Raw genomic sequence first — 18,203 nt, 5'->3', positions numbered from 1 at the left:
TGGAGGTTGCAGTGAGCCGAGATTGCGCCACTGCACTCAAGACTGGCAACAGAGCAAGACTCTGTCTCAAAAAAGAAGAAACAGGCCGGGCGCGGTGGCTCAAGCCTGTAATCCCAGCACTTTGGGAGGCCGAGGCGGGTGGATCACGAGGTCAAGAGATCGAGACCATCCTGGCCAACATGGTGAAACCCCGTCTCTACTAAAAATACAAAAAATTAGCTGGGCATGGTGGCGTGTGCCTGTAATCCCAGCTACTCAGGAGGCTGAGGCAGGAGAATTGCCTGAACCCAGGAGGCGGAGGTTGCGGTGAGCCGAGATCGCGCCATTGCACTCCAGCCTGAGTAACAAGAGCGAAACTCCGTCTCAAAAAAAAAAAAAAAAAAAGAAGAAACAGAAAATGACCAGTACCCCAAACAACCCCTCCTCCCATCCAGTTATTGGAAAGCCATAGCTGACCAGTATTCTAATGTCAGTTTTATGGAAACTTGAAAAGTTTGTTTGAGACAGAGTCCTGCTCTGTTACCACGCTGGAGTGCAAGGGCACAATCCCAGTTCACTACAACCTCCAACTCCCAAGTTTAAGCAATTCTCTTGCCTCAGCCTCCTGAGTAGCTGGGATTACAGGCGACTGCCACAATGCCCAGCTAATATTTTTGTATTTATAGTAGAGATGGGGTTTCTCCATGTTGGCCAGGGTGGTCTCAAACTCCTGACCTTAGGTGATCCACACACCTCAGCCTCCCAAAGCGCTGGTATTACAGGCATGAGACACCGTGCCCGGCCTGTTTGTTTGTTTTTTGAGATGGAGTTTTGCTCTTTTTGCCCAGGCTAGAGTGCAATAGAGTGATTTCGGCTTACCGCAACCTTCATCTCCCAGGTTCAAGTGATTCTCCTGCCTCAGCTCCTGAATAGTTTGGATTATGGGCATGCGCCACCACACCCAGCTAATTTTGTATTTGTAGCAGAGACAGGTTTTTCCATGTTGGTCAGGCTGGTTACTCCGAACCTCAGGTAATCTGCCTGCCTTGGCCTCCCAAAGTGCTGAGATTATGGGCTGAGCCACCATGCCCCACCGGAAACTTGAAAAGTTAATGGAAAATTTTTTTTTCACATCAGATGGGAAATGTTCCAACACTGTAACAAAGTTTGAGGGAGGCACATCTCACATATGCACATGAAAACCCAATCATCAGGCTTATGAACTACAAAGAATGTGACACTTGTGTCTTAATATTTTGCGCAAAAGTCATTTCTGCCATTACTTTTAATGGTGAAAACCACAATTTTGCACCAACCTAATATTTTATTTGAATTAATATACTAAGCCAAGAGAGTTTAAAGTGATATAAGTACTGCTCGGTGAAGATTAAACGCAGAGGAAGGGATCTAGCTCAGAGATCTCCATCCTCTAGCCTTCTAGGGAAAACCCTGATCAAATAGCTGTGGGCTGGTCAATGATCTTGAGTTATTCTGTTTCAGAGAGAAGCTTGGCTTCAGAGAAGGAAAGGCTGATGCAGACACATGAGCAACAGTTAGGTACATCTTATTCCCAGACACATACATAGGATAAGGAAGTCAGGTATTGGGACTGTGGCTTTGGAATGGACCATACTTGCTTCAGAATATTATCATGGGGAGTTTGAGAAGCAAGGGCTTTCCTTTGTTGACTCTCCTTTCACCAATCTTCCTGGAAAGAATATTCTGCAGTTACAAAATAGTTTCCTTGGTTGCAAGTCTGATACTTATACTAAAACCAAATAGATAAAAAAAGGACCAACATGAATTTCAAAAAAAATATATTGTGTGATCTTGTATAGCTAAGAATTCTCAACCCCCTGTATAGGATCTGGAGAAAGATAAAGCACTTACTATATTAAATAATGGTTTAGGTAAATGTGTATCTGTCTCCCTAAGAGAGGAAGGCAGTCCATACTGAAAAGCAAAAATAAAATGGATATACTTCCTGAGAGGGCTGGAATTTTCTGAAAATTGTCCCCTCTGATTCTTCACAGGATATGTAAGGATAGATGAAAGATAGACTCTTAGAGGAAACACTATGACCTCCTGCTTCTTGGTTTTTCTTGTGTGATTTCCTCCTTTCAAGTATGAAGGGATATATATCGTCAGGTTGTGTGATAGTGCCCATCTTGCTAGTGTCTCTCATTCTCTTGCGGCTCTGAAAAATCAAGCTGCCATGTTTGAGCTTCAATATGGAGAGACCCACATGTTAAAGAACTGAGGGCAGCCTCTGCCAACAGCTAGCAAGAAATGGAATCTCTCAATCCTACAACCTTAAGGAACTGAATTTTGCCAACAAAAGCAGATCCTTCCCCAGTCAAGCCTCAGATAAGACAGCATCCTCAGCCAACAATTTGTTTGCAGCCTTGTGAGAACTGAAGCAGAGAAACCAGCTATGTTGTGCCTAGACTCCTGACCACAGAAACTGAGATAATAAATGTGTAGTTATTTCAAGCTGCCAAGTATGTGATAATTTGTTATGTAGTGGAAAACTGATACAGCAGGGAAAAGTTAAAAACTATTCATATTTATAATGGATATTATTTCTACACATTTAAATCAAGATTTTCTTAAGTTCATAAGAAGATATGAATCTGGGCCGGGCATGGTGGCTCACACCTGTAATCCAAGCACTTTGGAGGCCAAGGTGGGCGAATCACCTGAGATCAGGAGTTCAAGACCAGCCTGACCAACAGAGTGAAACCCCATCTTAAAAAAAAAAAAGAAGAAGAAGATATTAATCTGGAAAAGGAAATTACATCAAGCAGCAGCTGCTCTTGTGTCATGAAGATGTGATCCAACCATTCTAATGTATTCAATTTATTCATTCAATAAGTATTGAGCATCAACTATGTGCCAGGGACTGAGGTATGAATCTAAGGAAGACACACATGTTGTCCTCATTGAGGACCTCAAAAGTCTAATGAGAGAGATAGATACATAACCAACATAGCCATGTCACAGTGCTATAAGGAAGATGTTAAGAGAATATTCTGGAAGTACTCATACATGAATACCTCAGAAACTAGGCATTGTAAGAGCTCAGTTCCCTCTCTCTACCTTCAATTCTACATCATCATACCTTGTGGCAGATTAAAAATGGCCACAAATTCTTCAATACTCATCTATAGAGAGATTTGAGAGCTATTTCCTTTCATCCTGAATTTAGGCAGACTTGCTCAGGATCTAGCTTTTAAGAGGAGTTTTCACCTTGGTCTGTGAAAGTCCTGAGTCACTGTGTATGAAGACCATCTACCTTGTTAGACTGTTTATAGAGAGCTGAGACTGCAGGGAGAGAGAGAGTGGCGCAGCTGATCCCAGTCTCCCTAGTGACCCAACCCAGGAACTTGGCATGTGAGTAAAGCCATCCTGGAACTTCCAGACAGACCAGCCACCAGATGAATAATACTAACTAACCCCAGTCAATGCTACATAGAGCAGAAGAACTGCCTAACTGAATTCTTCCCAAACCACTGACTCAAAAATATGTATGACATAATAAAATGATTGTTTTAAGTCACTGTTTTGTTAGGAGCAATAAGCGACCAGAATAAAATTCTGATATTTATCATGTACCATGCTGAAAAATCTGACCATCTCCTCTCCTTGAAACTCTCTCAGTGCCTTTCCATTACTCAATTCCCTCTTGTATTTCATAGAAGTCTCTCATTACGTGACTTCTACCTACTTCTCCAGTCTTATCTCTTAACGTGGCCTCCAACTCCAGGTTCTCATATTACCTACTTGCTAAAGGTTCCTGGGCCAACATCCAGCATACTGTTTCCTGCCTCCATGCCAAGAAGAGACAGCTTATTCTGTTTCCTTGACCCGTCATTGCCTTCTTCATTTGCGTTGCCTAACTTGCTCACCGTGTAAAAATAGTCATCTAAGTAGTTATTTCCTCCCGGAAGTCTGCTCTAAGCCATGAGAAACTCACAGCCAAAAATGCAAATGATTCCAGATAATCATTCACTGTGGAAAAGGAATTGAGGAAGAGATTTCTAGACCACAGAGCAAAAAGGGAATGGAGGAAGCCAGATAAAATGGCAGACTGAAAAAATTATTTGCTCTTTTAATTAGTTTCTCTCAACATACACAATGTCATGGATGCTGTATTAGTCATTTGAACAAAGTGCTATGTTAATTCAAAAGAGGGACAACTACTTTTCCCTGGAGAGATTGGAGATGGTTTCTAGAGGAAGTGTGGCACTGAAGCACGTTCATGAAAGCTGAGTAGGAGCTCACTAAGGGAGATAATGGAGGGAAGCAGTTCTTGGCAGAGGGAACAGCAAGAGGAAGCAGTGGGAATATGAAAGGACAAGGTATTTGTTTGGTAGAAAAACCCACAGTCCTCCATTTTGTCCCTCACTTCCTGGAGTCCGCCTGCAGACCCTATTCTGCCTGGTAGCGCAGGGCGACCAATCACTGCTCAGCCTTAACCCGCCAAACCTAAAGCCAACCCCCATCCCCCACCCCTTGGCAGTTGCAGTAGTCTGCCTAGAAACAAGACAGCCAATAAAATTCAAACCTAAGCCCGCCAAGAGGTGACCAATCCCCTTCTGGCACGCAGAAAACCCTCCTCTGCTCTCCCTTCCACCAATCGCTCCGCAACACCTCGCCTGAACAGGCCGCCGCCCCTATAAAAACCCTCTCCGGCAGCTGCTGGGTGCAGCTCAGCTCCCCTCCCGCCTGGGTTGCCCGCAGATCCCAATAAACCTGGACTCGGCTTAACAACTCCTCGCTCTCATTTGCTTTGGGAAGGGTCTCTGCGGGTCGCACAGTATTACCAAGAGGTCTGGAGAGAATAAAGCAGACAGTGTAGGGTGAGAAATAAAAGGCCTCCAAGAAAGTAGACACCTTCCTTAGATGCCATGCTACACAGGGGATTTGCACTTCATTTTGTAGGGAGGTATTGAAGTTCTTAAAGCAGGATACTGTTGTGAACAGATTTGTGGTTCAGAAAACAAATTCTGTTAATACTATGGAGGATGACTTACGGGAACGAGAGACTGGAAGAGAGCTTGAACTAGAGTAGCTCCTTATCTTGGAAAAGAAGGAAGAGGGTGTTCTAAGTAATGCCAGGGAGATAGACTAGCAAGACTTGACAGTGGGATATGGTAAGAAATGCATGGACAGATCTGTGATCAAAGCCTAGGATAATTATTGCTGATGAGCTGTGTATTCTTAAGCAATTTGCAGCTTCCCTTCCCTCCCCTTCCCTCCCCTCCCCTCTCCTCCCCTCTCTCTCTCTCTTTTTTTTTCTTTTTTTTTCCTGAGACAGGGTCTGACTTTGATTCCCAGGCTGGAGTACAGTGTTGTGATCATAGATCATCTGCAGCCTCAAACTCCTGGGCTCAAGCGACTCTCCCACCTCAGCCTCCTGAGTAGTTGGGATTATAGGCACACACCACCATGTGTGGCAGATTTTTTTGATTTTGTGTAGAGACAGGGTCTTACTTTGTTGCCCAGACTGATCTCAAACTCCTGGGCTCAAGCAATCCTTCTGTCTCCGCTTCCCAGAGTGTTGGGATTACAGGCATGTTCCACCAAAGTTCCAAGGATGCTTGGTCTACATCATCTTTGAGATTCAAATTCCTCATCTGTAAAAATGGTTAGACTTAATATTTGCATCTCGGCCGGGCGCGGTGGCTCAAGCCTGTAATCCCAGCACTTTGGGAGGCCGAGGCGGGTGGATCACGAGGTCGAGAGATCAAGACCATCCTGGTCAACATGGTGAAACCCCGTCTCTACTAAAAATGCAGGAAATTAGCTGGGCATGGTGGCACATGCCTGTGATCCCAGCTGCTCAGGAGGCTGAGGCAGGAGAATTGCCTGAACCCAGGAGGCAGAGGTTGCGGTGAGCCGAGATCGCGCCATTGCACTCCAGCCTGGGTAACAAGAGCGAAACTCCGTCTCAAAAAAAAAAAAAAAAAAAAAAAAAAAAAAAAAATTTGCATCTCAGGTTTCTGGAAAGCTTAAATAAGCACATATGAAGGTGACTGGCATGAGATCTAGTACAGATCAGACTCTCAATGTTTATGTGCAATTTTAATTTTTTTGGTTACCATTGGAAATGGGGAATGAGATGATGTTAGTTCATTCTCACAGTGCTATAAAGAACAACCTGAGACTGCATAATTTATGAAGAAAAGAGGTTTAGCTGATTCACACTTCCACAGGATTAACAGGAAGCATGACCGGGAGGCCTCAGAAAACTTACAATCATGGCAGAAGGCAAAGGGAAAGCAAGCACATCTTAACGTGGCAGAGCAGGACAGAGAGCAAAGGGGGCAGTGCCGTCCACTTTAAGCCATCACATCTCATAAGAACTCATGAGAACAGCAAGGAGGAAATCTGCTGCCACTGATCCAGTCACCTCCCGCCAGATCCCTCCTCCAATTCGACCTGAGATTTGGGCACAGACACAAATCCAAACCACATCAGATGAGGAAGACATCAGGGATAATTCTGAGTGTCCTCATGGATTTCAGATTTAAACTCATTAATTTGAGTATTCTCTTCCTTCTCTCTTTTTCAGAGGGAGCTAACTTCTAGGTGAATGTCAGAGACAGCTTCTGTCTTCACTTCTGTTGTGTCCTTTGTGCTTCCTGGGTGTCATCACCCCCACATTAGGCACCTGCAGGGATGTCCTTGTCCCCACCTGGGCTCTGGATATACATTCCATGCTACTTTCCAGTTTTGTGTCTCATGGCCATGACTATAAGTCCCCTTGAACCCTTCGTCAGCTAAATTATGTGTTCTTCTTTGGGGCCCATGGGCGCCACCATGCCCAGCTAATTTTTGTATTTTCAGTAGAGACAGGGTTTCACCATGTTGGTCAGGCTGGTCTTGAACTCCTGATCTCATGATCTGCCTGCCTCAGCCTCCCAAAGTGCTGGGATTACAGGTGTGAGCCACTGCGCCTGGCCTTGTTTGTTTTACTAATGCAATCAAGGAGAGTTGTTAAGTGAGGAGTGTAGAGAGAAACGAAACAAAACAAAACACATATTCTAGAACAAATACTTAAATATGTTTATATACCGAAATAAAGTTTTTGTCTCTTCCAAATATATGCACCCTCTTACACCTGCCAAGACAGTTGGAGGTAAGAAACCCCAAATTAGAATAAAGACTATCTGCTTCCTTAATCTGATTTCTGTGTGCAGGTAATGAGAGGAGGCGAAAGATTAACCAGATTCTGAAAACTTGGTTTGAGGTATCAGAGTCCAGAGCATAAAACTAGTTATTTTCCCAGGGTTGATAGAAACTGAGCCTCAGAGGTCACATAGAAAATTTCCCAGTAACATTTAAGGAAGCCCGTACTCTATTGTGTAAGAAAAGAGGAAAACTAAAAAAGCTCCCAAACTGGGCTGGGCGCGGTGGCTCAAGCCTGTAATCCCAGCACTTTGGGGGGCGGAGGGGGGTGGATCACAAGGTCGAGAGATCGAGACCAACCTGGTCAACATGGTGAAACCCCGTCTCTACTAAAAATACAAAAAATCAGCTGGGCATGGTGGTGCGTGCCTGTAATCCCAGCTACTCAGGAGGCTGAGGCAGGAGAATTGCCTGAACCCAGGAGGCGGAGGTTGCGGTGAGCTGAGATCGTGCCATTGCACTCCAGCCTGGGTAACAAGAGCGAAACTCCGTCTCACAAAAAAAAGAAAAAAAAAAAAAAAAGCTCCCAAACTTCTCCTTGTGTCCAGTCGTGGCTCTGCCTCGCGGAGCTGCAGGAGAGGGTCACCAATGCCCAGACATTCCACTACCTCTTCCCTTCTCTTGCCCAGTTTTCATGCATTCCTCCTTTACCTTTTTATCTCTTAACATCATTCTCATGAATTTTTTTTGGTATACTCCCTACCTTTTTCTAAGTTTGTGAAGACAGGAAAAGAAATGAGGAAGGAATCATCCGTCTTGTGTGTTAGATGTCACGGCAGGAGGCAGAATGCAAACTGAGTATGTCTTTCAACCCCCTGAGCATCTAGCTACAGGTGGACTAAATGGTCCAACTCAAATGCAGAAAACTCTTCTAAACCACTTGGACTGTGATTCTGATTTCAAATAAAAAGTGAGTTTTTTTCCAAATTAAAATATGTTAAGTGGTTTTCTCTAATGAATCAGAGACAAATTTTTAATGCCTGGATAACAAGCATAACCCTAAGTGTTGCCCTTTTTTGTGTGCCAGCTATTGGCAGGAACTCACTATACCAGACACTTTATATCCCAATGAATCTTTACAACAATCAGGGCAGGAAGCAGTTGTTCACTGTTCTCACACTCTTATGACCTGGAAGTGTTAATTTTTATATATATGTAAATTATATATAAAAATTATACATATTCCTTATATATTTACTATATATAAATATGAAATTATATGTAAAAACGTTATATATATATGTAAAGAAACATGGACTCGGCCGGGCGCGGTGGCTCAAGCCTGTAATCCCAGCACTTTGGGAGGCCGAGGCGGGTGGATCACGAGGTCAGGAGATGGAGACCATCCAGGCCAACATGGTGAAACCCCCGTCTCTACTAAAAATACAAACAATTAGCTGGGCATGGTGGCGCGTGCCTGTAATCCCAGCTACTCAGGAGGCTGAGGCAGGAGAATTGCCTGAACCCAGCAGGCGGAGGTTGTGGTGAGCCGAGATTGCGCCATTGCACTCCAGCCTGGGTAACAAGAGCGAAACTCCGTCTCAAAAAAACAAAAAACAAACAAACAAACCAAAAAAAAAGAAACATGGACTCTCTGTCATGCAGTGGCTCTATCATAGCTCACTACAGCCTCAAACTCCTAGGTTCAAATGATCCTCCTGCCTCAGCCTCCTGAGTAGCAGGGACTACAGGTATGTGCCATTGCACCTAGCTAATTAAAAAAAAAAATTTAGCACAGATGAGGTCTCCCTCTGTTGCCCAAGCTGGTGTCAAACTCCTGGCCTCAAGCAATCTTCTTGCCTTGGCCTCCTAAATTGCTGGAACTACCACAGGAGCCACTACACACAGCTATTTTGGTGTATTTCTAATATCTTTTAGATGCATGTAATTTTTGCTTTGTCGGTTACCATCACGGCCTAAACAATTTCCTGTGTTGTTAAAAGTTCATTTTACTGACTACACCCATGATGCTTTTAATAGCTCATTGAAATTTTCCAATACATTTCACAGATACAGATATCAGGAGTAGACACAGCAGAAGGTATGGTAGACTCAGATTAGCCTGGGTGTAATCTTGGGAGGAGGCAACTGTCTGGCTGCTCCCACTACTTTTGCATTTCCTGTAGCCAAGACTCAAGCCCCTTTTTTGCATGGTTTCTGGGGTTTAGTTTGTGAGGGAAGAAGAGGAGGATAAAGTCAACTCAGACTTCGTGGCCGCATTGTGCCCACTTTGCCCTATCGGTGCCATTCTCCAGTAGAAATACTTCGGACACTGACACATGCTCCCTTATGGAGAAACTTTCTAGTATGGGTAAAAAGACCAAAAAGTGGGGAAAAAAATAATTAGAATTATGGAGATCATGGTGGAAGGAGCTACCATGGCATGACCCTGAAAGCCCTCAGCATACTCTGGCATGGATCTCTGAGGAAATACAGGATGGCCTCTATGCGAGTGTTTTTCATGTTGGTCGAAATTTTCACTGGTAAGAATGCCAGTTCCTTTCCGCCTTGGCCAGAAAGTTTCAGATTCTGAATTTGTGGGCCCAAACTCATTCGTGCTTTTTCTAAGTAGAATAAATAGTCAGGTTGAACCTGTGGATCAACAGGTGACGTTATGCCAACCAATATAATTCTCTTTTTGGAAGCAACTAATGAGTTTCAATAATTCTTCTTGAGTCTTTCTCACATAAGGAAACAGGGCACATCATTAAAATTGCCCTGGGGGAAATTCTATGATAGCCTTTGTAAAACTAACATTCCAGAAGGGAGGAGATTTTACCAAAGCAAGGAGATTTTACCAATGCAAGGGATTATTAATAGCTATTTTGTGCTTTCAGATGGCATGATGCTTTATGTGTTAGTGAATTTGAAAGGGATCACATATGTGCAAGGGGGTCAGAAACGGATCAAGGGGGTGTGTGGCCGCTGTCTCTGATTTTTGTTTTGCTCGGCCTTGGTGGAAGCAACCAGTTAGGCAAATAGAGCCAGGCACACTGCCTTTTCATGTATTAGACAATTGGTAATTCTTTGTTGTTTATGACAATGGGTTTGAGAGGAATCTCTGAACATGGAGATAGAAAACCAGGTAGCTCTACCACTTACTAGTTCTATAACTGTAGACAGATTACTTGTCTCACCTGAACCTCCATTTTCTTATCTGTAAAATGGAAATACAATCTCTTTCAATAACTTATTATGAAATCTAAATAATATATGTGAAAGTCCTAAACATGGAAAAATATGTTATAATTTTTAAGGTATATTATTACTGTTGTTATGATTATTATTACTAGTAAGTTTAATCATAGAAGACTTACAGACTGACTAGTAAACTAGGATAACTTAGTGGGGATCTGTGGTTTGGGGTCTCAAAATAACAATGAAAACCTAAATGTCAGACTTTTTTTTTTTTTTTTTTTTTTTTTTTGAGATGGAGTTTCACAATTGTCACCCAGGCTGGAGTGCAATGACACAATCTCAGGTCACCACAACCTCTGCCTCTTGGATTCAAGTGATTCCCCTGTTCAGCCTCCTGAGTAGCTGGGATTACAGGCAATAGCCACCATGCCCGGCTAATTTTGTTTTTTTAGTAGAGATGGGGTTTCTCCATGTTGGTCAGGCTGGTCTCAAACTCCCAACCTCAGGTGGTCTGCCTGCCTTGGCCTCCCAAAGTGCTGGGGTTACAGGTGTGAGCCACCATGCCAGGCCCAGAGCTTTATTTTACACACACATACTCTCTCTCTCTCTTGCTGTCTCATTCTGCAGTTTGTTTCATTGAAGACATTGGGACTTGGTTTCAATTAGTTTCTGGTTCAAACAATTAGTTAATGGCAATATCAAAATGATAAACCACTGTTTTGGCTGGGCACAGTGGCTCATGCCTGTAATCCCAGCACTTTGGGAGGCCAAAGTGGGTGGATCATTTCAGATCGGCATGGCCAACATGGTGAAACCCCGTCTTTACTAAAAATACAAAAATTGCGGGGCGCGGTGGCTGAAGCCTGTAATCCCAGCACTTTGGGAGGCTGACGCTGGTGGATCACGAGGTCAAGAGATTGAGACCATCCTGGTCAACATGGTGAAACCCCATCACTACTAAAAATAGAAAAAATCAGCTGGGCATGGTGGCACTGTGCCTGTAATCCCAGCTACTCAGAAGGCTGAGGCAGAAGAATGGCCGGAACCCAGGAGGTGGAGGTTGCGGTGAGCTGAGATCGGGCCATTGCACTCCAGCGTGGGAAACAAGAGCGAAACTCCATCTCAAAAAAAAAAAAAAAAAAAAAAAAAAATTAACTGGACATGGTGGCAGGTGCCTATAATACCAGCTACTTGGGAGACTGAAGCAGGAGAATCACTTGGGCCTGGAAGGTGGAGGTTGCGGTAAGCCGAGATCATGCCACTGTACTCCAGCCTGAGTGACAGAGTGAGACTCTGTCTCAAAAAGAAAAAGAAGAAAAAAAGATGATAAACCACTGTTTCAAGTAAATGTGAAATAGGACTGAGTGTTGAAGCAGCGTAGTTCTGACATTAAATCCTATGGTGACGTATCACATGGAGATACAGAGGCTTGCGGGCAATTAAGCTTGATGGAGGACACAGACAGATTGTTCAGGCTAAGAATCACCAGTGGATTTTTGTCATTTTAATGACATTGTTCATCTGTAAAAGTAGTGTTTGGAAAACCTTGTCATTATGTAATTCTTGTTAATTCCTTAGGATAAGAAATAACACCCGCCATTTATTATTAATCAACCATTACATGCCAGGCAGTCTACTTAAATCATATCACTTAATCCCTTTGGCCACCTGGAAAGTGGCACTACTGTCATATTTTACAGATGTGATCAAATTTCAGAGACACCAGGAAACTTGCTCAAGGTTACACAGCTGGTAAATGTCAGGCCCTTTCCGTCACTTACAGTTAATGAGCATGGATGACCCAGAGACTATGGTTGTTTCCTTCATGGCCACATCTTTAACTTCTGCCAATCTGAAAACAAAACTTCTGCACAAGGATTAGCGTCCTTAACCAGAGCTGCTTGCCCAACACAGTCCACACTGGTAAGATTTTCTACTGCAAACGGGGCTTTATGGTCCTTCCCTTTTACAGTGAATTCACACTCAGTTTGACCCCAGCTCTCCAAAGCTTTCTATTTGATATTGTTTTCTTCTTTCAATTTTCATTGAAAGCATGTCAGATTCCTTTATTGAATGTGAAGGGGAGGAAAAGAATCATTATATAGGCCAGGCACAGTGGCTCACACCTGTAATCCCAGCATTTTGGGAGGCTAAGGCAGGTGGATCACCTGAGGTCAGGAGTTCGAGACCAGCCTGGCCAACATGGTGAAACCTTGTCTCTACTAAAAATACAAAAAAATTAGCTGGGCATGGTGGTGGGTGCCTGTAGTCCCAGCTACTCAGGAGGCTGAGGCAGGAGAATTGCCTGAACCCAGGAGGTGGAGGTTGCGGTGAGCCTCAATCGCACCATTGTACTCCAACCTGGGCAACAAGAACGAAACTCTGTCTCAAAAAAAAAAAAAAAAAAAAAAAAGGAATCATTATATAGAGTCAAAATATGGATACCTTTGGCTTGAATAAACATGAGAGGTAGAGCTTAAGGCAAACAGGTTAAATAGGATGTGGCTACTGCTTAGTTAAAGCACGACAATAAATACTTTTAGACGACTAACTGAAAGACAGGTCTGTCTTTCATTTTCCTGAGAACCATATGCATACTTGAACATTAAGCAATGGGTCTTGGAGAGGGAGGCAAGAAGTTTTTCACACTTCTAAAATTTTGCTGAAATAATCTTATATGTAGAACATACACATTATGTGTTTCTTTTTTTTTTCTTTTCTTTTTCTTTTCTTTTTTTTTTTTTTTTTTTGAGGCAGAGTCTCACTCTGTCACCAGGCTGGAGTGCAGTGGCATGATCTCAGCTCACTGCAAGCTCTGCTTCCTGGATTCAAGCAATTGTCCTGCCTCAGCCTCCCAAGTAGCTGGGACTACAGGCATGCACCACCACACCCAGCTAATTTTTTGTGTTTTTAGTAGAGTGAGGGTTTCACCATGTTGGCCAGGATAGTCTTGATCTCTTGTCCTTGTGACCAGCCCACCTCAGCCTCCCAAACTGCTGGGATTATAGGCATGAGCCACCGCACCCTGCAAGCATTATGCTTTCCTTTGGAAAACCTCATTCCACATGGAGGGCGTTTGGGCTGTGATGGGGTGGGCAGGTGACTAAGAGTCAGAACATCTCTATTTGAGCTCTGTAACTTCCTAACTATGCAGTCTTTGGCAAATCACATAAATACTCTGAATTTCACTTTCCTAATCTGTAAAATGTGACAAACGATAGCTGTCCCTGGCTACTGCAGAGGGATAGTACGAGGGCCAAAGGAGAGAAGAAATGGGAAAGGGCTTTCTAAACTGTAAAGTGGTAGGCAGATGTAAAGAGTCAATGTCAACTCTTGGAGAGCGTCTTAACTTTGTGTGTTACTATGCGTGAGAAGGTGGCAGGCTGCGGACGTGGTGGTGCTGTTGTGCTAAGGAGGATACTGGTAGTTTTTATATTCAGAGGCTAAATCACAGCTCTTGGGCAGGCAGAAAGCCAAGGCAAAGTCTGCACTCTCTAGCTGCACCTGAAACCCCGGTTTCCTCTACACTACTCACTAACTGCCCTGCCTGTGGGCAGAAAAGTCTAAGGCCCTTCACCTCCCACAATCACAAAGAGGATGGCAGAAGCCAGCACTAAGCCACAGAGAGGCTGAGTCACCGATAATAACTACTGTTTATCAAGTGCTTACTCTGTGTCAGGCACAATGCTAAGCATTTTATGTATATGATCTTATTTATTTCCCATGTCAGCAAATAAGACAGGTCTGATTATTATCCCCATTTTACAGATGAGGAAAGTGAGGGTCAGAGAAGTCAAATGATTTGCCCAAGATTATAATTAGACAAGATTCCCCACCAAGAGTCGCATCCAGGGGATCTGATTGTAAAACTCACATCCTTAAACACTAAGCTATACTGTAACCTCTGGTTGCGACCTCACATGCTCAGCTTCCTGCTACCAAACACAACTCCATTATTGGTATCCAGTTTCCAAAGAGAGCAAATACAGAGAAGGAGTTTGGGTGCTGATGCTGGCCTGGCAACTCCTTTTCCTACTCACCACACAGACCTCCCTTTGTACAATAATGTCCTAACTGGGGGAGTGACCAGGCATTCTTCTGGTAACCTGTATCATCTCAATGGGGAAAGAAAAGGCGAGCAGAAAATGTTTGTGCCTCAACAGTCTGGCTAATAGGTGTCATAAAGTTATTTAACTCTAGTTAGGCCATAGCAGAATTAGAAGGCAGGATTTGGTGAGATGATCACAGCCAGAGGTCCCGCTGTGACCTGGGAATGTGGTCGTTGCTCACAGTGGCAGCAACTGGTACTTCACCCTATTCCTCATCTCCGTAGATCAACAGAATCGCCATCTATAGCAAACATTTACTTAGCATCAGTGGAGTGCCATGCTCATTATCAGGTGCCAGGAACATACACATGATAAGGCACTTCGATATGAGAAAAGGCAGTAGAAATAAGTGTATAATAAGAATAGATTGGTGCTGCAGCAAGTAAGTGAAACTGAATTCTGAAGAGGAGGTGATATGGTTTGGCTATGTCCCCACCCAAATCTCATCTTGATTTGTAGCTCCCATAATTCCCATGTGCTATGGGAAGGATCTGGTGGGAGGTAATTGAATCATGGGGGCAGGTCTTTCCTACGCTGTTCTCATAATAGTGAATAAGTCTCATGCAATCTAATGGTTTTATAAAGGGGAATTCCCCTACACGAGCTCTCTTGCCTGCTGCCAAGTAAGATATGACTTTGCTCCTCCTTTGCCTTCCACCATGATTATGAGGCCTCCCCAGCCATGCGAAACTGCAAGTGAATTAAACCTCTTTCCTTTATAAATTACCCAGTTTCGGTTAGTCTTTATTAGCAGCATGAGAACAGACTAATCCAGGAGGTGGTGACAATTTGGGATGGGGTAGTCAGGGTAACTTTTACGATGGAGGTAGTGAATTAGACTTTGAAGAATGGGTGGGACTTGACTAAATGAGAAGGAGTGGGATTGAAAGGAGAAATGTCAGAGGAGATGACATGGTGGGAGAAGGTCTAGTGCAAAGGTAGATTCAAAACAAGTGGGATGAGCACTTCTGTGTTAGAATGCTTTCAGCTGTTTGAAATAGAAATGGCCTAAACCAATTTAGTTTTTCACGTAGTCCAGAGGTAAAATGGGCTTCTGGATTGCTTGATGCAGCAGTCAAAGTGTGCATGAAGGAACCAAGTGCTTTTCTGGTCTCTGCTCTGCACTTGGCAGAATCATCTTCAACAGTCCTTTGTTCACTTCCAACAAGAGAGAGATTGATTTATCTTTCCCAGAAATCACAAACTCACCCCTCTCTGTATATAACTGGCTCAGACTGGTTTGGGACCTGCTTGTTCCTAAACCCATCACTGATAAAGACAATGAAATATTTTAATTGGTTTAGATCAATGGACTAAAAGTTAAACCTGCATTGGAATCACCTGGAGGATTTGTACAAACATCCTGCTGCCTTCCCTACTCTGGAATTTCTGACTCAGTGGGCCCGGGGTTGGAATTTGCATTTATGACGCATTACTGTGTAATACTGGTGCTGCAGGTCTGGGGCCACAGCTTTCTTTTTTTTTTTTTTCTTTTTCTTTTTTCTTTTCTTTTCTTTCCTTTTTTTTTTTTTTTTTTTTTTTTTTTTTGAGACAGAGTCTTGCTCTGTCTCTGGGCTGGAGTGCAGTGGCACAATCTCAGCTCACAGCTACCTCCGCCTCCCAGGATCAAGCGATTCTCCTGCCTCAGTCTCCTGAATAGCTGGGACTATAGGCACGTGCCACCATGCCCAGTTAATTATTGCATTTTTACTACAGATGTGGTGTCACCATGTTGACCAGGATGGTCTCAATCTCTTGACCTCACGATCCGCCTGCCTCAGCCTTTCAAAGTGCTGGGATTACAGGCGGGAGCCACTGTACCCAGCCAGTTATTTTCGTATATAAATTACATGATCACCTTACCACATAGGGCTTTAAGTCAAGGTACTATTTCTACATGTGAACACAGGATAATGAACTAGTATTTGTCAATTAAATGTGTGATTCCAACTGGGAAATCTCTTCTTTGTTCCATGCCCAAAGACCTATGAGAGAGGGGAAAACAAGCCATCATTATCAATTATATTTCACATTATTGGGTCCTGACTGATGTGTCTTAAGGGCATTACTTTTAATTTATATGGAAACTATTCTTTACTTATCATAAATATAGCTTTTACTAACCTTTTTGCTTAACATTCTTGGTAGCATGATTTGTTTTATAAAAGAATTAAGGCATTGATTGCAACTAATTCATTTTATGTCTTAAGTTAATTGACTTACAGTTTTACAAAAATGTGAAACATCATATATTGAGCTAAACTATCTTTTTAAAATTTTTTTGAGATGGAGTCTTGCTCTGTTGCCAGGCTGGAGTGCAGTGGCATAATCTTGGCTCACTGCAACCTCTACCTCCCAGGCTCAAGCAATTCTCCTGCCTCAGGCTCCTGAGTAGCTGGGACTATAGGCATGCAACACCATGCCCAACTAATTTTTGTATTTTTAATAGAGACAGGATTTCACCATGTTGGCCAGGATGAACTATCGTATTTTTTAAATTTTGGTAATGGCTGGACATAGTGGCTCACACCTGCAATCTCAGTACTTTGAGAAGCCAGAGTGAGAGAATTGCTTGAGGCCAGGAGTTCAAGGACAGCCTGAGCAACATAGCAAGACTCTGCCTCTACCAAAAAAAAAAAAAGAAAGAAAATATTAACTGGGTTCCTGTCGTCAGCTATCTGGAAGGCTGAGGCAAGAAGATCACCTGAGCCCAGGAGTTTGAGGCTGCGATGAGCTTTGAGTGCTACTGCACTCCAGCCTGGGTAACAGAGTGAGACCCTGGCCACAAAAAACAAAAACAAAAACACGCTGATTATAATGCAGCTCACAGCTAAACAAAGTACAGAAATAGTGTTTGTTGCCAAGTATTTCTGCTTCATCCAGAACTAAGTTTTTTTTAATGAAAATTAACTACATCTGGCAATGTTAGCAGAGGCCATGTCATTTCTGAAAGCAAATGGGGAATGGATGTTCCTGTTTTTCTTTCTTAATCTAGTTTCTTTTTCTTGGCTTTTTCTACCTAAAGGTTACCAAAGACTAAGTTTGAAATTATCTTACGTATTAGATACCTCCAATCTTGTGATGGAATCAGATTGAATCTCTTTAAGGTCTTTCTTCAGAAATTGATTGCAAGCAGTTTGGGATGCCACTTCAGAATCTGCTTACACCACTTCCTCCCACACAAAAAATCACAAACCCAAGCACAATCCAGAGGAGAATCATAAACATCTCACTGCTCTTTGCAACAACACGAATTGTGAAATTGTAGTTACTCCAAGAATTTCTAAACGTTGTTGTTTTAAACCTTTTACTAGACTTTCTTCTTATGCCAAAATAACCACATATGGTTCCAATCCTTCAGGATAAGGACAATTTAGAGTGAGTCTAATAGAATAGGAACATTTAAAAAGTTCAAATATGGTAGAATTGTTTTGTTTTGTTTTGTTTATATGGTAGAGGTAAAGTTTTGAGAGATCTAGCAGTCTTCTGTTCTAAACTTACATGAATTGTAGGAACCTCCTCAACATCCCTGAGAGATGGTTCTTTAAACTGAGTTACTAATTCCAGTAATAGGGAGGCTGCAGCTGAGGGGGATGGGTGGCCTTGGTTTCATTGTTAACAGCTTTAGCTAATTTTCTTATAGTGAGTCACACAGTGTCTCCCAGTACAGTTTGTGTTAGGGGACTATAGTCTATGCTATAGACTTTATTGAATCTTCCTCAAATTCATTTGTTGAAGCCCTAACTCCCAATGTGACTGTATTTGGAGATACGCCTTTTAGGA

General features: G+C 42.9%; 1 non-coding gene across 1 annotated transcript; it reads right to left on the bottom strand.

Annotated features, from left to right (window-relative positions):
- Positions 1-1,110: 1,110 nt before the first annotated feature.
- Positions 1,111-1,213, bottom strand: LOC120365898 (small nucleolar RNA U13). Its single transcript, XR_005580728.1, has one exon. It is a non-coding gene; the product is annotated as a small nucleolar RNA U13 (small nucleolar RNA).
- Between the last annotated feature and the right edge of the window lie 16,990 nt (positions 1,214-18,203).

The sequence above is a fragment of the Saimiri boliviensis genome, chromosome 1 (assembly GCF_048565385.1).
Source record: "Saimiri boliviensis isolate mSaiBol1 chromosome 1, mSaiBol1.pri, whole genome shotgun sequence".
NCBI classification, from domain to species: Eukaryota; Metazoa; Chordata; class Mammalia; order Primates; family Cebidae; genus Saimiri; species Saimiri boliviensis.
Note: the sequence above shows the minus strand (reverse complement) of the source record. Positions and strands in the feature narration are given on the sequence as shown.